Source organism: Ailuropoda melanoleuca, chromosome 3 (genome assembly GCF_002007445.2).
Source record: "Ailuropoda melanoleuca isolate Jingjing chromosome 3, ASM200744v2, whole genome shotgun sequence".
Classification (NCBI taxonomy): domain Eukaryota; kingdom Metazoa; phylum Chordata; class Mammalia; order Carnivora; family Ursidae; genus Ailuropoda; species Ailuropoda melanoleuca.
In genome coordinates this window covers 96,701,028-96,717,852 of record NC_048220.1, presented here as the reverse complement: position 1 = coordinate 96,717,852, position 16,825 = coordinate 96,701,028, and positions in this window count along the sequence as shown.

The following is a 16,825-nucleotide window of genomic DNA, read 5'->3' as shown; positions in this document are numbered from 1 at the left end:
TCCTTATAAAATTGTGGCTTTTCCCATAGAATCCAAAGTTTCTGATGGGTTTAGGTCCACACTTGGTATACTGGTTCTTAAATTTTATTAAATGTCAAAAGAAGTACTCACAACATCTACCTTGAGTGTTAGGCTATTATAAAGCAGTTATTAAGATTCTTTTGGAAATACCATTAATATTGGACATTGAACACGTCAAATATCTAGTATTTTCTTTATTATCAGTTTTTAAAGTTAATGCTGTAATTAAAGTCTCTTGATTACACTTTATATACTACATTATTTCTACTCAGTTGCATTACGGTTTTTTTTAAGATTTTATTTATTTATTTGACAGAGAGAGAGTACAAGCAGGGGGAGTGGCAGGCTCTCCACTGAGCAGGGAGCCCCATGTTGGGCTTGATCCCAGGATCCTGGGATCATGATCTGAGCTGAAGGCAGATGCTTAACTGACCTGAGCCACCCAGGCGCCCCTCAGTTGCATTACGTTAAGATAAATTTTTTTTTTCTTAAAGTCCCATACTAAGTACAAATAAGTGCCTATTTAATTTATATTTTCTGAAATGTGGTCTATAGACTCTTTTCTTAATTCTGACTCTACTGAAGAAAATGGTTCTAAATATATGAAGATTTATAAAAGTATTGTGAAAAAATGTAGGGGTATTAATGTAACATGTAAGTATTTGTAAATGTAAATTTTTCTGCATTTACTTCAATTTTTGTCTAGATATTGGATCACAGCCTTCTGTTATATGTATATATGTGTGTGTATACATATATATGTATATATATGTATAAACTAGTATTTTCTTTATTATCAGTTTAGTTCTAACCTACTATCATTATGCTTAAAGTGAGTTTCTTGTAGACAACAAAGAGGTGGGTCCTTTATTAAATCTGATCTAACAGTCACTGCCTTTTAATTGGGGTGTTTAGTCTGTTAAAATTTAGTTATCAATATTGTTGGGCTTAACGATCATTTTGTAATTTGTTTTGTTTTCCTTTCAGTTTTTTGCTGTTGTTCTTTCCTTCTTTCTTATTTTCTTAGGGGTGTTAATAAATATTTTTAATGTTCCATTTTAATGCTTCTGCTGACTTTTTAGCTAACATATTGGCATTATTTTAATGACTGTTTCAGAATGATAATATGTATCCTTAACTTACCACAGTATAAGAATCAATTTGCACCACGTATAGTAAAATATAAGAATGTTGCAACAGATAGTTTCAATTACTTTCTGGACTTTGTGCTATTGTTACTTTACATAATATGTAGGGATATAATAATAAATCACATAATACATGTTATAGTTTTTTTTTCTAATAGTCATATATCCTTTAAAGAAATTAAGGGAAGAAAAAAATTATATTTAACATTTTCAGTGTACTTTCTTTCTGTAGATATAAGTTTCCATCCTATGTTTCCTTGGTGTTATTCCAGCTTAAAGAATTTTCCATAGTATTTCTTGTAATTCAAGTGAGATTACTGATAATGAATCATTTAAGCTTTTGTCACTGAAACTTTCATCTGCCAACCTGCCATCAAATTTATCCAGAAAATTTGTCATTTTAGATATTATATTTTATAGTTCTAAAATTTCCATTTTGTTCTTATAGTTTCCATTTCTATTCTGGGCTTTCACATAATTCCTCCCATTATAAACATATATTCCTTTAAGTCTTTGAACGTATTCGGAACAGGACTCAAAATCCAAACTCTGTCTTGGTTGTGGTGGGCAGCAGTTGAAACTGTTCTCAACTCCTTCAGTTTTCCATCTGTTACCTTACACTGAGAACTCTGGACCTTCCCTGATTAATTTATAGTTCATGGGTGACCAGAGATGCTGAGCAGAGTTTATTGGTAGATTCGCAGAGTTTTGTGGCAACTTCCTTTCCAAAACTGACCTTTATTTTCCAGGTTCTCTGACTGAAATGAATTTCATTGTCTGACTCCTTAAGTGAGCCTGAGACTAGCTGTGCCTGTTTAAATTTGGGGTGTTTAGTTAGATGAAATAATAAATCCCTCATATACTTCTTTTCGTCTTAAACTGGTTTGATTTGATTTTGCATCTACTGCAACTGAAGAAGACCTGATTAATATAAAGGGTTTTGCTAATTAGCAAACCCTCTGGAAATAAAAGTGGAGCCTTTTCAGTGCAGAGTCATAGATTCCAATCCTCTAATTCATGGTAAATTCAGAGTAGGTAGAAACACTGTACCTTCACCAGGTTAAGGGGAAAAATGTAACTGATTATTTGCTCAATTTCTGGGGTTTTTTGTTTGCTTGTTTTGGTTCATTGTTTTTGCTAGATTGTGGTGAGATTCTTTTTTTTTTTTTTTTAAAGATTTTATTTATTTATTTGACAGAAATAGCAAGAAAGGGAACACAAGCAAGGGGAGTGGGAGAAGGAGAAGCAGGCTTCCCGCTGAGCAGGGAGCCCAATGCGGGGCTGGATCCCAGGACACTGGGATCATGACCTGAGCCGAAGGCAGATGCTCAATGACTGAGCCACCCAGGCGCCACAGTGGTGAGATTCTTGACCGCAGCAGAAACATCTTATTTGCTTCTGTATTCCTATTGAATAGCATGGAGCGCTTGACAAATATTTGTTGAATGACTAAATTTTGACATTTGTATTTAGCAAATAAGTTGCAAATTATTATCTAACCAAGCAGTTATTAAGTCAGAAATGTATTAACCTATTCTCTATACTAAAGCTGAAATAATCTATTAAAGAATTAAAGTAAGACATTTCATAGAGGACTTAAACCACCCACTGGTTTCCCAATATACTCAAGATAAAAATGTAACATTGCCAAGGTCTAGAAAATTTATTGTGTTCTGGCCCTTTCCTCTCTAATCTCATTTCTTATTGCTCTCACTTTTTCATCATGCTCCAACATATTGGCCTTCTTTCTGCTTCAAGATCTTATAGTCTCTAAGTTTATTCTGACTCAGAGCTTTTCACTTGCCATTCTCACCTCCTAGAATATTTTTCCCACACCTTTTCATATAGCTGATTCCTCATCATTCACATCTCAAAATCTGACCTTTGCAGAGAACCTTCCCTGGATCTCTCAACTTCATAGAGTACAAATGCATGAACACTCACCTACCACACGTAAACTCTATTTAGTGCATTCCTTTATTTTTATAATTTATAGTATTACTAATTTATGAGGTCATCTTGATTATTTTTTAATGGCCTTTCTCATGTCATAAAATAAAATTTCCATAAAAGCAGAGATCTTTTCTTCCTGTTCACCCTTATATCTCCAGTGCCTGTAACAGTGCTTGCTGGGTGCATGAAGAATAAAATAAAATTTGATGAATAAATGAATTTAATTATAACAATCAAATCAAGGGTGGTTGTAAATAATCTGATTTTAAAATGGTCAATGTACCAGAAAAATAAGCGAAAACAGTTATTGGGGAATCATGAAATGAAACTCTTTTTTCTCTGGTTCTGTATGGCCAGGAATTAGGTTGAGCCACAAAAATTTAGCCATCATGTAAGAAAAATTGCAAAGGACCAGTCTGAGTTGTTTTATTGCTCTTTTTGAAGTAGAATTTATACATAAAAATGAGAACCATTAAAGTTAATGCTCTCACACAGCTTGGTCGTATTGATTTTTTTTCCACAATTGATCTCCTTCATTTTGGGCATTTATTATATACTAGATATTCATATAGGGGCAGACATTAACCTCTGTGTTCACTGTGATCATTTTTATTGTTCATTTTTTTATACTGCTGCTCCAAGCACACCCACATGAATGCTTTTGCTGATTTTTACTGTAAACCTGCCATTTCCTCCAATGAAGACCTCTTTTCAGCACATCTGTTCATAAAACAGGATAGCCAGTGTGCAGCACTGTTTGCACATTTATTCTACTTATTATACAAGTGTGTGTGGAGATGGCATATACATAAAGGTTTTAGTAGTGTTATGCAGGAATCAAGGCAAGTATAGTTCACGGACTCTTTCTTCTACCTTCTTTGCAGACTTTCCAATTCCGGAGAGAGATTCTCTTTTATATGGAGGTGACTTGTGAACAAACTTGATCAGTTATCACAAAAAAGCACCATGTTTTCTCCATGTATTCTGGTCCCCTTCTAGGGGATGTCTATGTCTGCATCTTCACATCTTTCGGGAAATACTGCTGTTTCCGTATGTTCCACTGCTTGCTTTCTCTGAGCATTACCATGTGCTGTTGCTGCCTCCACTGTCACACGTGCTTCTGTCAGCGCCACAGCCACCACAGCCCCCAACACGACAGAACTACACTATTTCAGACAGAGGCAGGATTGATTTTATCCTTTTTTGTGGCCCTTTTTCGCCACAGAGAAGTCTGTGTCTTCCGAAATTTCCTGGCGAGTTAGCTGCTTTTGATTTCGCTTAAGGTTCCTGATACTCACCTCTATTCAGACTGTTGCACAAATCCATAATGGGAATCTATGCCCAAGTAACAATTATGTAATAACTGCACTCCTCCTCTGACAACTAAGCCCTCCCTACTGAACCATGCATGTCTGTCTGACTCAATGCCAGCTAGTAACACAGAGCATTAGACATGTGCTTTTTGTCTTTTTATCTCAGCTCAATCCTATAAGGCAGATGCTGTCATCTCCAGGAGAGCAGAGATTTTTGTTTGTTTTTGTCCCCTGCTGTACTCCCAGCACCTAGAACAGAGTCTGGAACAGGGTAATTATTCAATAAATATTTGTTAGATGAATGAATCTTCATTTCTTCCATGAGAAAATTGAGGTTTAGCAAGGTAAAGTAATTTGATCAAGGATGTGGCAGCATCAGGATTTGAATTCAGGCATATCTGGCATTGAAATCCTTACTCAGAACCTTCTGAAGATTGGTTGGTCTCAGGCAGAGATTTCTGTCAGACCCACATCACCAGACACACACGTGTCTAAATCTCAGCATGGAATTGGACCAGGCTCTAGCGAAAACTGTGCTAGTACTCATTTTGTGAGGAAAATAGAAAAGTTCATATGGAGCTGAATATTTTTAAAAAACGAAATATTAACACCTAACAAGAGTAAATGGATTGTTTAACCATTCTTAAGCATACCCTCCCTCCTTCCAGCCTAAGTTCCTGTTCACTGTTAGTCTGGGCTCAAAAACTGTCATCACTTTTTTTGTCACCAGTTCCACTAATCCCTCACCTGAACAGCCCTTACTTTCCTCCTACCCAACTGTTCCCATCCTCAATGATCAACTCCAAAAGAATCATGCTAGTACAATTTTGACTTCCTTGGTGCGAAGTTAGCTCTTGCTTCTCCTTGAGCTTAGTCTTTGTTTCTCTAGCGTTACTGTGAAATTGCTGAATAATCAGCAGCTTTTCATATTAATTGAGTAAACTGAATAGCTCAAATTGAGTAGAATTTATTGTATTGCTTGTTTGTTAATTATATGCTACTTTGAATTTCATTCGTGCACATGTCTTCTCTCTACAACTGAATCTCAGGAAATTTGAGGAGAGGGTGTGTGTCCTTTTTTTGCGTCACACTGCACACAGAGCAGAGACTATTGTAGACACTAAACTTTTGCTAGTCCTAAACTGATGAGCAGATCTGGTGATTACAGCTGGACAGGGTCTTGAAAAAGGGCACTGCTGTCTTTGGCATCACTATGCTTACCTTACACTCCATTGTGTTGATCCTCAAGGTTTACATAACTCAAAACCAGAGTATAAGATCCCCAATTAGAGAGTTTTGTACGTAAATGTTTTTACACACTAGAGACTTTCATTTCTGATGCAAACTTCAATTGTTCCGTTGTCCGTAGATTTTCCAAAGTACTTGAGAAGTTCATTAATGACAGGCAGAGATTTTGTCCAGAGAAATCCAGGTACTGATAGTTTTCTCCCTGGATGAGGATTTGGTCTGATTTGGTTGATCTAGAAGAGCTTAGAAATGTGTCAACAGTCTCTTAAATGGAAGTAGCAGACAGTTAATTTAAGTTCTTCCTCAAGGGTGATAAAACTCACCACAAACTGGGTTTTTCTCAAGTCTAATGAGACCTTATTCTGGAAGAATTGCCATCAACGTCTCAATCTTCCACGAGGGATGCAGGTGCCCAGTGGAAGCTGGGATGAAATATACTGCCGCTACATGTGCAATCAACCTATTGTCCCTTGCATATTTTCAATAAAAGCATGAGTTCTTTGTCCTAGATTATCAGGGTAATTCCCTATTTTCTAACTCTTTTCTGTTTTAAGCATAGTCAAAAATGAGAAAAAAGATATCCCTAAATTCCTATAAGATGTTACCTTAACTGGGGCTTTGTATTTATGAAGACATTTTTGAAGTTACAATTCTTGGCTGCTGGAAAACACCTTAATCTCAAATTGCATCATCTCAAGACAGCCTAATAATCAGCCAGCTCATCAATGCCAGCTCTGAAATAACAGACTTGGAGGCAGACAAAAACATGTTATCCCAAACAGATCACCGTAGACAGGACTCAGGAGAAGAAACACAGATTAAAAAATAAATAACAATTGCAAAAGTACACAAAGATGGTAAAGCATACTTTTAGAATTCAGCAGGACACTGCACATTCAGATTTATAAGCATTCAATTCGTGACTATCTTCTAGAATAAAATATACAGGGCTTATAACCTGTCTTAAACCTCATGTATGTGTTAAAAGTACTGCAGTTTACAAATATATTTTACATATGCCATTTAATTTGATCTTCCCAACTAATGTGTAAACCTGGTAGAATTATATCTGTGTCAAGATGTGGAAATTGAAATATGAAGAGCTGAACTTGGCACAGAGTGTCTGGTTTGAGTTTTGGCTCTACCCAGAGACCTCCTCTAATTATTAAGTGAAGTCAAGTAACCTAATCTCACTGAGCTGTAGATTCCTTATATATTAAACAAGGGCAAGTTCTACGTGCCTAATTGTTTCAAGGAATAAATTAAGTGTGCAGAGTGCTTCCTAAGCATAATGTTTGGTACATAGTATGTGACCTGATATTATTGGCATTTTCAAGGTTACTAAGCTAATAAATCACAGTCAAGCCCAAGACATCAATACTTATTGAGAAGCAAATAGTCAAGATATTTAAACTCAGTATAAGATGATCTGTCCATTTACCCTTGACAACTTTTTGAAACTGATGACAGTGACTCCCACTATGAGGGTGATGCTATAACTGGCCCCTTGGCATTTTCAGTGTATTTGATATTTTCATAAAGGCTTCCTAGCAGTCATTCTTTTTTTTTTCTTCACAAGAATCCTGTGTCGTCAAGACAGATTGTATACCAATTTTCCAAACAATTCAGGAAATTAAAATCCAGACCCATCAGGTTCTCTGTCTGTGGTACTCAGTGGCTCAGTAATATGCCCGAATGATATACTTTTGTTCTAAAGGGGCCATGGGGCTTTTTCGCAGTGCCTCTTCAAATCTGAAATTGGGATTCAATGGAATGACTTTCCTTATCTTTCTCTTCCCTGAAGGGAAGTATTTTGGATTCATATTTTAAAGAGGATTTCATCCCCTTTCTTCCAACCTGATGAGAATCCTGGACCAAGCCACAGTTCTTCTCTTGGGCTCCCACAATAGACAGCTAAATGAACTTTGCTGTTTTCACTCTTATTCCCCTCCAATTCATCCATCATGTGCAAAGTGACTACTTCTAAGGTTACATCACACAATGTCTTCATCCTCTAATGACTTTCCATGCTCTTAGGAAAGAAAGAGTTACAAATTCCCACTGTGACCCTAAGGGCCCTCAGTTCCGGCTGCTGGGCACTTTCCCTTATGTCAGGCTACTCTCTCACCTGCCCATCAAGCTCCTGTCATGCAGGATGACTTTCACTTTCTTAAACCCAGCATGTTCTTTCCCATCTCAGTCTTTGCAAATGCTGTTCCTTCTCCTAAAATTCATATTCTCTTAGCATCACCTGCCCATGCATATTGATATGGCTGGTTCTTCCCACTCTTTCAACTTTGGCAAAAATGTCCCTTCCATCGAGTGGCTGTCACTGACCTCCCTGACTATGGTCCTGTATGGTATTCTCTCACACCGCTTCTACTACATTTAGCATAAGTTATGGCACTCCATCTGTATTCATTATCACGCCTCCCCCATTAGACAGAAAATCCTTTGAGAGCAAGGGCTGGGTTTTTTGTTCATCAATGTATCTCTAACACATATAACAGTACTTTTTGCTGTAGCTCATCAAAATATAATTATTACATGAATGCATAAATCAATATATACTTCTTGTTTGTTAGGCCATATATTCTCAGGCCCCAAAGAGCATTTTTAAAGAGCTGATTTCCAACTAGTGTGCCATAAATTGCAGATGTGCCCAAATCTCTCCCACCTCAACCCTGGAGTGGCCCTGAGAGGGAGCTAAAACCTTTAAGCTATTAGCTTTCAACCTGTCCTGCCAGTAGCCTGCCCATTTGCCTCAGCAGGTTACACAAATACTATCAATTCCTGTGTGTGCCAGGAAGTAGAAAGCTTACCTTAAATGTGGATGCAGATGAAGGTAGAGGAAAGCAGGTGAGTGTAGAGGTTTGGTACTGAGGTAATCTTCCTTCCAACTCCCAAATGCTGCCCAGTCCCCACATTCACCCTGAGAATTAGAGCAGTCATAATCTTATCAGCTTTATAAAATGAAGCTTCTGGTTCAAATTTACTCCTTAGATTTTTTTTTCATACAAATTCTTAAATGATGTTTAAAAAATATTATTAAAGGGGCCTCATTTTACAAATAAGGGAACTTAGACAAGCAATCCTCTGTGCTGGCCTGTCTTTATTCCTTATTTCCTCTCAGAAAGGCTTGATAAAGCAAGGGTTCTCAATCTAAAAGGCTACATCTAAAATCTAAGACTTTGTTGGGGAACTTTAAAAAACTCCCATGCTAGGCAACACCTTACACTGATGAAATCAGAATCTTTGGAAGTAGGACTGAGGCATGAAGATATTAAAAATAAGAAAACACTTGTCAAGATTAGTTATAATAATAAATATACTTAATTTCTAACCCTTCACCTCATCAGTGACTGGTTTCAGAGACAATGCGAAAAATAACAGTAAAACTAAGAAAATACAAACAGCATTTTAACTGGCCTAAAGGCTTTTTTAAGGAAAATATTTTTAAAAATTAGAAAAGTGGTAATTTTCTTTTGACAGTGGAAGAGCTCTGTAATTGAGAATAGATTTCTGGAAAAAGAACATACCTGCCAAGCTTACCAATTTGTTGCATAATTGGAGATGACTGCTAACCTCCTTCTTTGAAGGCAACATTTAGTTTTGTCATGTTTGGTAATGGGAAATTGGCATATTGCATAGGATAGAGTACATGATGCCAATTTCAGATGCATGGGAAATGTTGCTTAATCCTATTAGTGTAAGTTATATGTGGCTGTTTTCAGCCTGAGTGTTGTGATCCTCAGTGAGGCTCTGTTACAGGTGTGTCCCCTCCACCAAGCAGGGTGATTAGCAATATGGCAATTTCCTTCTAGAACAGTTCACCTCTAGGGACAAGAATAGTCCTTTGTGGGGTTGTCGTAAGGTTCAAATGTGAAAATATAAAAAGCATTTAAGCACAATTCTTGGCAAGCAACATGCTCACCAAATGGTATCATTCTTATAGGTTATTATTCTTAAAATTGTGTTGATTCTCTTGTTGCTACTAATAATTTAGAAGTCAAGAGGTCTGAAAATGCCCTGGTAGCACACTGAGAATTCCTGTAGCCTGTTCTCAGTTCCTGGCACAGTGTTTGCTGTTTGCTATTCTTACACACAAACTGATACTGTACATTCAAGAATTTATTAAATGACAGACAAGAAAACCAAATGCAGGATTCCACCTAATTGCCTAATTGGTTGAAATCCTGACCATTTCATCAAATTTTCAGGTTCTTATGAGGAAAGTACCAGAAATTTTATAGACATTATATTCTTACTGTCAACACTGAAAAATTTTTTGGATCTCTCTTCAGTGACATTAAAGATTCCACTGAAGTAAGAAGATGAGGAGTTAGGGGGTATATCATACTTAGAAGAGATGATATAAGGTCAGTACAGGCCCATTTTAATTTATTTTTTTTAAAGATTTTATTTATTTATTTGACAGAGAGAGACAGCCAGTGAGAGAGGGAACACAAGCAGGGGGAGTGGGAGAGGAAGAAGCAGGCTCCCAGCGGAGAAGCCAGATGTAGGACTCAATCCCAGAACTCCGGGATCACGCCCTGAGCCGAAGGCAGACGCTCAACGACTATGCCACCCAGGCGCCCCAGGACAGGCCCATTTTAAATTGCATATCGTAAAACACCATTATCACCCTGCTACACTCAGGACCTGAGATTAAATGGATAACACAAGAGTCGGGGACACAATGGTTAAGTTGTTTAACGGCATTTAACTACCCTCACTGCCTGGACACGTACACAGATAAGGCATACATATGAACGTCTATATAATAAAAGTGTGTTAAACCAATACATCAACAAAAGAGCAATGATTAAATCATATCATTCTGTGCAGTGGTCTAATCATTAGGAAGATGTAGGGAGAATCTGTGGGGAAAATGTTTCCTTGAAATTGGACTGTCTAACTCTAAATTACGTAATGCACTTTCGAATACTAAATTCATCACACTGAGTTTTCAATCAGGAGCTAGAGGTATGAGTTTTGTAGTCACCTCAACTCTACTCCCTCACTTCTAAGCAGGGGCACATCTCTCTCACAGATCTGCTTTCTTCCTCTTTCATCTTTATCTTTCTTTCCTTCCAAATGATGGGACACCTGGCTGTGGGCAGAGGACCAGCCAACAGTCTTACGAGCAATAGTTATGTTGTCTGTCCAGCCAGTGATCCCCTTAACTGCCCCTTATCGAAGCTGGTTTCCCCAATGGCCATGTTATATGATGTGACCCCATCATTTAGGATGAGGTAAAGAGGTGGAGAGAAGAAAAGAAAGTAGAGCATGATGTCTCCTCATCATTTAGGTTTCCACTAACATGTCTCTCCCTTGTGAAAGTCTTTCCTGACCATCCAAGTTAGATGAGCACCTCTCGGTCACTCTCAGTTTGACATCCTCCTGTTTGACCTCCTTTGTGTCACTTATCAGTATATGGAATAATCTGGCTCTTGTTTAGACGTCTATTACTGATCTCTCCCCTCTGACGATAACTCCGCAGGCAGGCACCTTTATTCCCTTGTTCTCTATGCCTTTGGAGAATAGTACCTGACACATGTGGACACTCAAATGCTGAATGAGTTCATGAAAAGGATGACAGACCTGATTGTTTTCAGGTCAGAAGCTATAGGCCAATATTTCTTTGTCCATTTGGAATAACTGTACTTGACCCCATAGGGATAATTCAATTAAAACTGACAAAAGTTAAGTTCATCCAAAGGTCTTCTCCCCTTTTCCCCAAATCATGCTCCTCTTCATCATTTTCTCTCTCAGTAAAAGATAGCACTCAGAATACAAAAATGATTTTCTAAAATAATTTAACTCAATCTCTAATGACTACAAGCATTCTGCCGTTTTCGTTCCCAAATCCCATAGTTAAAAAGAAACATGACTTAATTCTCTAATTCTGAACAAGGAAGAGAGTCTAGAGAAGAAAAGGATTCATCTCAACTTAAATTTTGCAGATGCTTGTTAATGAGTAACATTGATCCTTTAAATAAACTCTCTCCTAAAAAAAATAATTTAAAAAAAAGGATAAAACTGAGGGAAAACAAAAAAAAAGAAATTAGAGAGAAGGAATCAGTGTAAAGGGAAAGGGAAATTTTAAAAAGTATTGATATTACTAAGGAAAATTCACAAATTTAGCAAAATAAATAAATAAATAAACAAACAAACTCACTCTCTCCTTTAGGATACAAGCTAGTTACAGTGCAGCAGACTAATTCAGTCATCATTTAAGCTAACCTTTTTTGAGGCCTATCTTGTGCAGAGAACTATTCCAAATAGGATATGCAAAAAGAACAAAGATGCATTTTTCCTCCAGGAGCTTTTAATCTAATCATGCATTCTGGATGAGCACAAAATAGTTACAAAAGAATAGGGTTCAGTGCAAAAATATACGGAACATAAAAGGACCTATGGACGTCTATAGGGACAAGAGCTCAGTTTTGGTGCTCTAGGATCGCCTACATGTATTTCTGAACTCATGTTTGCCTCTGAGCAAGATTATGTACTAGGCCCTGGGTGGATAAAACAGAATCAGTCTCATGGACCTTATTATTTAGTAGAGGAGACTAACAAGTAGAGAGAGAAACAGGTACAGACTGCAGTAAATGCTATGGTAGAAAAGAATAGGGTAGTATGAGAAAAATATCTTAGGAGACCTACACTAAGTGGGAGGCAGGGTTAAGGGGTCTTGAAAAGCTTGTCTGAAGATACGACAGTTAAAACTTAGACCTAAGGCAAGGGAATTGACCCAGTCAGGAAGGGGATGGACACAATACAGGCAGAGGGAAGTAATCACCTTGGCACGTTAGAAGAAATGAAAGAAAGTCACATAACCAGAAAAAGGAGAGGAGAGTAGTTTGAGGTAAGTTTGGAAATGTTGGCTGATCAGGCAAAGCTTTGCAGGGTATTGTAAAGAGTTTGTCCAGTTAAGTAACATTGAAAATTAATTAGGTATATCATAACTTCTCTTTTATTTAGATCTTAGTCAATTAATAACTACTGACAGAGCACAGTACCAGGCACTGCTTCCCGGCAAGCTGACAAGAGTAGACCTCAGAGGAGTGTGGTTGAAACAGACTATCTGTGGTTACGGAAGATCCAGGGGCTTGGCAGAGAACACAGTGCCTTCACTCATAAACCCAGTCCTCATCCTTGGTCTCATTAAGAGTATCCAGAGATATGAATAGCCTAAACTATTCTCTGCTCGTTATTAGTAAAAGGAAATTACAAAAGAGAAAAAGAATGCTGTCATCAGAAGAAACTCCTTTAATCTAGTTATACTAGATAATGTTTTACATCTGCTTCTGTGGTGTCCCAAAGGGAGGCCTTTTATTATTAGCATTGCCAGAGTTGTGCTAAGTCTGCTGTATGCCAAATGCTTTGGAAGATCCCACTGACATCCATGGCTGTTGTGATATTTGGAAATTATAACCAGTGATAAGACGTCAGGAGTCCCACCTGCTCCAACGAGTAGGAAGAGGCTAAAATATACTTTGAGGATAATAAGTTTAAAGAAAAACGTGCAGCTCTTCTTTGATGCCCTGAGAGTGGGGAGGGAAAATTCTGAACATTTGTATAGCTAGCCATTTCCTCTTTGGTCTGGGATGTTATAAAGACTTGGGAGAGCAAAGCGTGATTTAGATTTCTCTTGCCTGCTGGAATCTTTAATCTTTCTAAAAATGTCACTTATTTGATTTTTCTAATTGAAGTAAAATTGAGGTATAATACTGTATAACATTATCATAGTTTCAGGTGTACAATGTAATGATTTGATATTTACATATACTGTGAAATGATCACCACAATAAGTCTAGCCAATATCTGTCACCATACATAGTTAAAATTTTTTTGTTCTTGTCTTGGGTACTTTTAAGATTTACTCTCTTAGAAACTTTAAAATATATAATAGTGTTATTAACGATAGTCACCATGTTATACTTTAGATCCCCATGACTTATTTATTTTACAACTGGAAATTTGTACCTTTTGATGCTCTTTAACTATTTTCCCCCCACATCCATACAGGTGCTTACTGGTAAGCACCAATCTGTGTCCCGGATCTATGAGCTCAGTTACCTATTTACTTTAGATTCCACATATAAGTGAGATCATATGGTATTTATCTTCCTCTGTCTGACTTATTTCACTTGGCATAATGCCCTCAAGGTCCATCCATGCTGTCACATCTGGTAGCCTGCTGGAATCTTGGCAGAGCTTTTCCAACTTTAATGTGCATGTGCATGTGACTCATCTGGGTACCTTAAGATGCAGATTTTTGCTTCAGGAAGTTACAGGTGGGGCATGACATTTTTTATTTCTAACAAGCTCCTAGGGATACAGGAGGTGCTGATCCATGAGCCAAAATTTGTAAGAAGCTATATAATTGATTCTGGAATGAGGGTGATGCAGAGCTGTTGAGAGATATTGGTAAGGTAGCTGTGTTCTAAATGTATTTTCCTACTTAGGAGTCTTGGACCCCTGAATGCCCCTAATGGGTGTTTTCCTCCTGTGTGTTTTCACTTCTTGTTTTCGCTTTCAAATGCAAATACTTTATGAATTGAAATACATCAACGTTCACTGAATTCTGTTGACTTTATTTCCTAATATCTGTACCACAGCCTCTTAAATGTTTACATCCTTTTTTCACACCCTTAGCATCTTGTTATGTTTTTCCCCACCCCCCCCACCTGGATTGCTCAAAGAGCATCTTACCTAGACATTTTGCCTCTTGTCTCCATCATGACTTTACATATAGGAGGCAGATCTTTCTTCTAAAATGCAAATCCTATGTAATGACCTATCCTCAAATCTTTCAATGGCTCCATATTGCCCTCAGGATAAAATTCAGCAGGATTCTGAGAGGGATTTTTCATGAAAACAGACCACAGATATTAAATATGTGCATAAGCTAAATAATGGATGCAGCCTCCGTTTTACTTTCCAGATCACCCAGGAATCATCCCTGTAGCACACCCTAACTGGAGACATACAAGAAAGTGAATATGGGAAAATGTAGTTCAGTCTAGTCATTGACACATTACAGTCATCATATTGGGTTTGTTTTTTAAAAAAACAAGCTCATAGGGCCATGTTCCTTTTTCTCAGAATATTCATCTTAGAATTTGGAAATATATTTCTTCTTCACTAGGCATTAAGTCTCATTAAGGCAGAAGATATATTTGATTCTGCTCCCACTATATTCATAGTGACCAGTAGAAGACTTCACACTAAAAGACACTCACATATTTATTGAATAATGAATGGATGAATGCATGGATGAATAAAATGCAACAAAATTATAGGAATAAAATATATTTCGTTTATGTCAGATTTCTGAAATGAAGAGCCCCGGGGGCATGGGATATTTGCAATCATATTCAAAAAGAATTCTTTTTAGTTGTAAGCTAATTTCAGCCAATATGGTATAGCAGAGATCATATTTACCTTTCCCCCAAAACATTTAAAAATGATCACATAAATGTATGGAACAACAGTTTTCAGGACACTGAATATCAGGCAACAAGGAACAGTAATCCTTAGAAACAAGACACTAGTTAGGTAAGCCCCATGATTACCTCAGCTTATTTCCTTGTGAGAGTTTCTAGACCGTGGTGAGGTGGGAGAACCACACAGATTCCCACAGTTGAGGGGACAGAGCTGAAAGTCCAAGGAAAGTCCAAGACAGAGTTCACAGGACTGAATACCACAGAGGAGAAAACCGTACAGAGAGATAACTGCAGAGATTTGCAGTGTCTCCATACAGTGTACAGGAGAGTACTGATCAGAGCATGAGTATGAGAAAATTTCCTGATGAGAGGAAGAACCACCCAAAAGGACTAAAGATTAAAGTGCTTAGAATACACACAGGGCTGGGAGTAGTAACAGAACTGACAGATTTTAGAAATAGCAGATAGAACTTTAAAACAGTAATTACAATGTATACTTTCAAAAAGTTAAGTGGAGACCAAGAAGATATAAGAACCAATCAAATTAAACTCCCAGGGAAGAAAACAAAAATGACTAAGGTGAAAAATACATTGAACTGATTTAATGGCTGATAAATATTTCAGTACAGGTTAGGGAACTTGAAGAGGCATCAATGGAACCTATATAGAATGAAACAGAGTAAGAATAAAGAAAAGAAAAGGAATGAAAAGAGTAGCATTAGACAGTGGGACAATTTAAAGCAACCTACGGTACATGTAATTAGAGTATCTGAAAAAGGGGAAGAGAAAAATTATATCAAGGAACAATGACTCCAAGCTTTCTAAATTTGACAGAGGCTATGAACCTTTAGGTCTAAGAAACTAAAAATCTCAATCACAAGGAACATGAAGAAAACTATACTGAGACACATCATAATCAAATTGCTTAAAGCCAGTAATAGAGAAGATCTATGCACAAGGGAGAAAAATTAAAGATAATGGTGTACTTCTTACCAGAAAGAGTGCAATCATGCAAGTGAAAAGACATCTTAAAAAGTACTGGAAGTAAAAAGTATCAGTTGAGAAATCAATATTCAATGAAACTATTTTAAAAATGAAGATGAAATAAAAAGGATTATAAGGGAACAGTAAGAATCATTGTGTATCAACAAATTAGGTAACAGAGAAAATAGACAAATTCTTAGAAAGACACAAGCTACTGAAATATACTAAAAAATGGAATCTGAATAAATCTATAATAAGAAAAGGGATTGAATAGTAATAAAAAAATTTTTTTTCACAAAGAAAAGCCCAGGACCATATGGCTTAAATGATAAATTCTACCAAATATTGAAAGACGAGTTAACACCAGTCCTTTGCAAACTTCTCATCTCTCTCTCTCTCTCTCTCTCTCTCTCTATCTATCTATATATATAATTAGGGGGAGTGTTTCCTCTCTATCTATCTATCTATCTATCTATCTATCTATCTATATATATATATAATTAGGGGGAGTGTTTCCTCTCTCTCTATCTATCTATCTATATATATATAGATATATATCTATATCTATATCTATCTATCTATAGATAGATAGATAGATGAGAGAGAGAGAGGAAACACTCCCCCTAATTTATGAGGACAATACTACTCTGGCACCAAGACATTAAAAGAAAACTACAGACTAATATCCCTTATGAATAGAGAC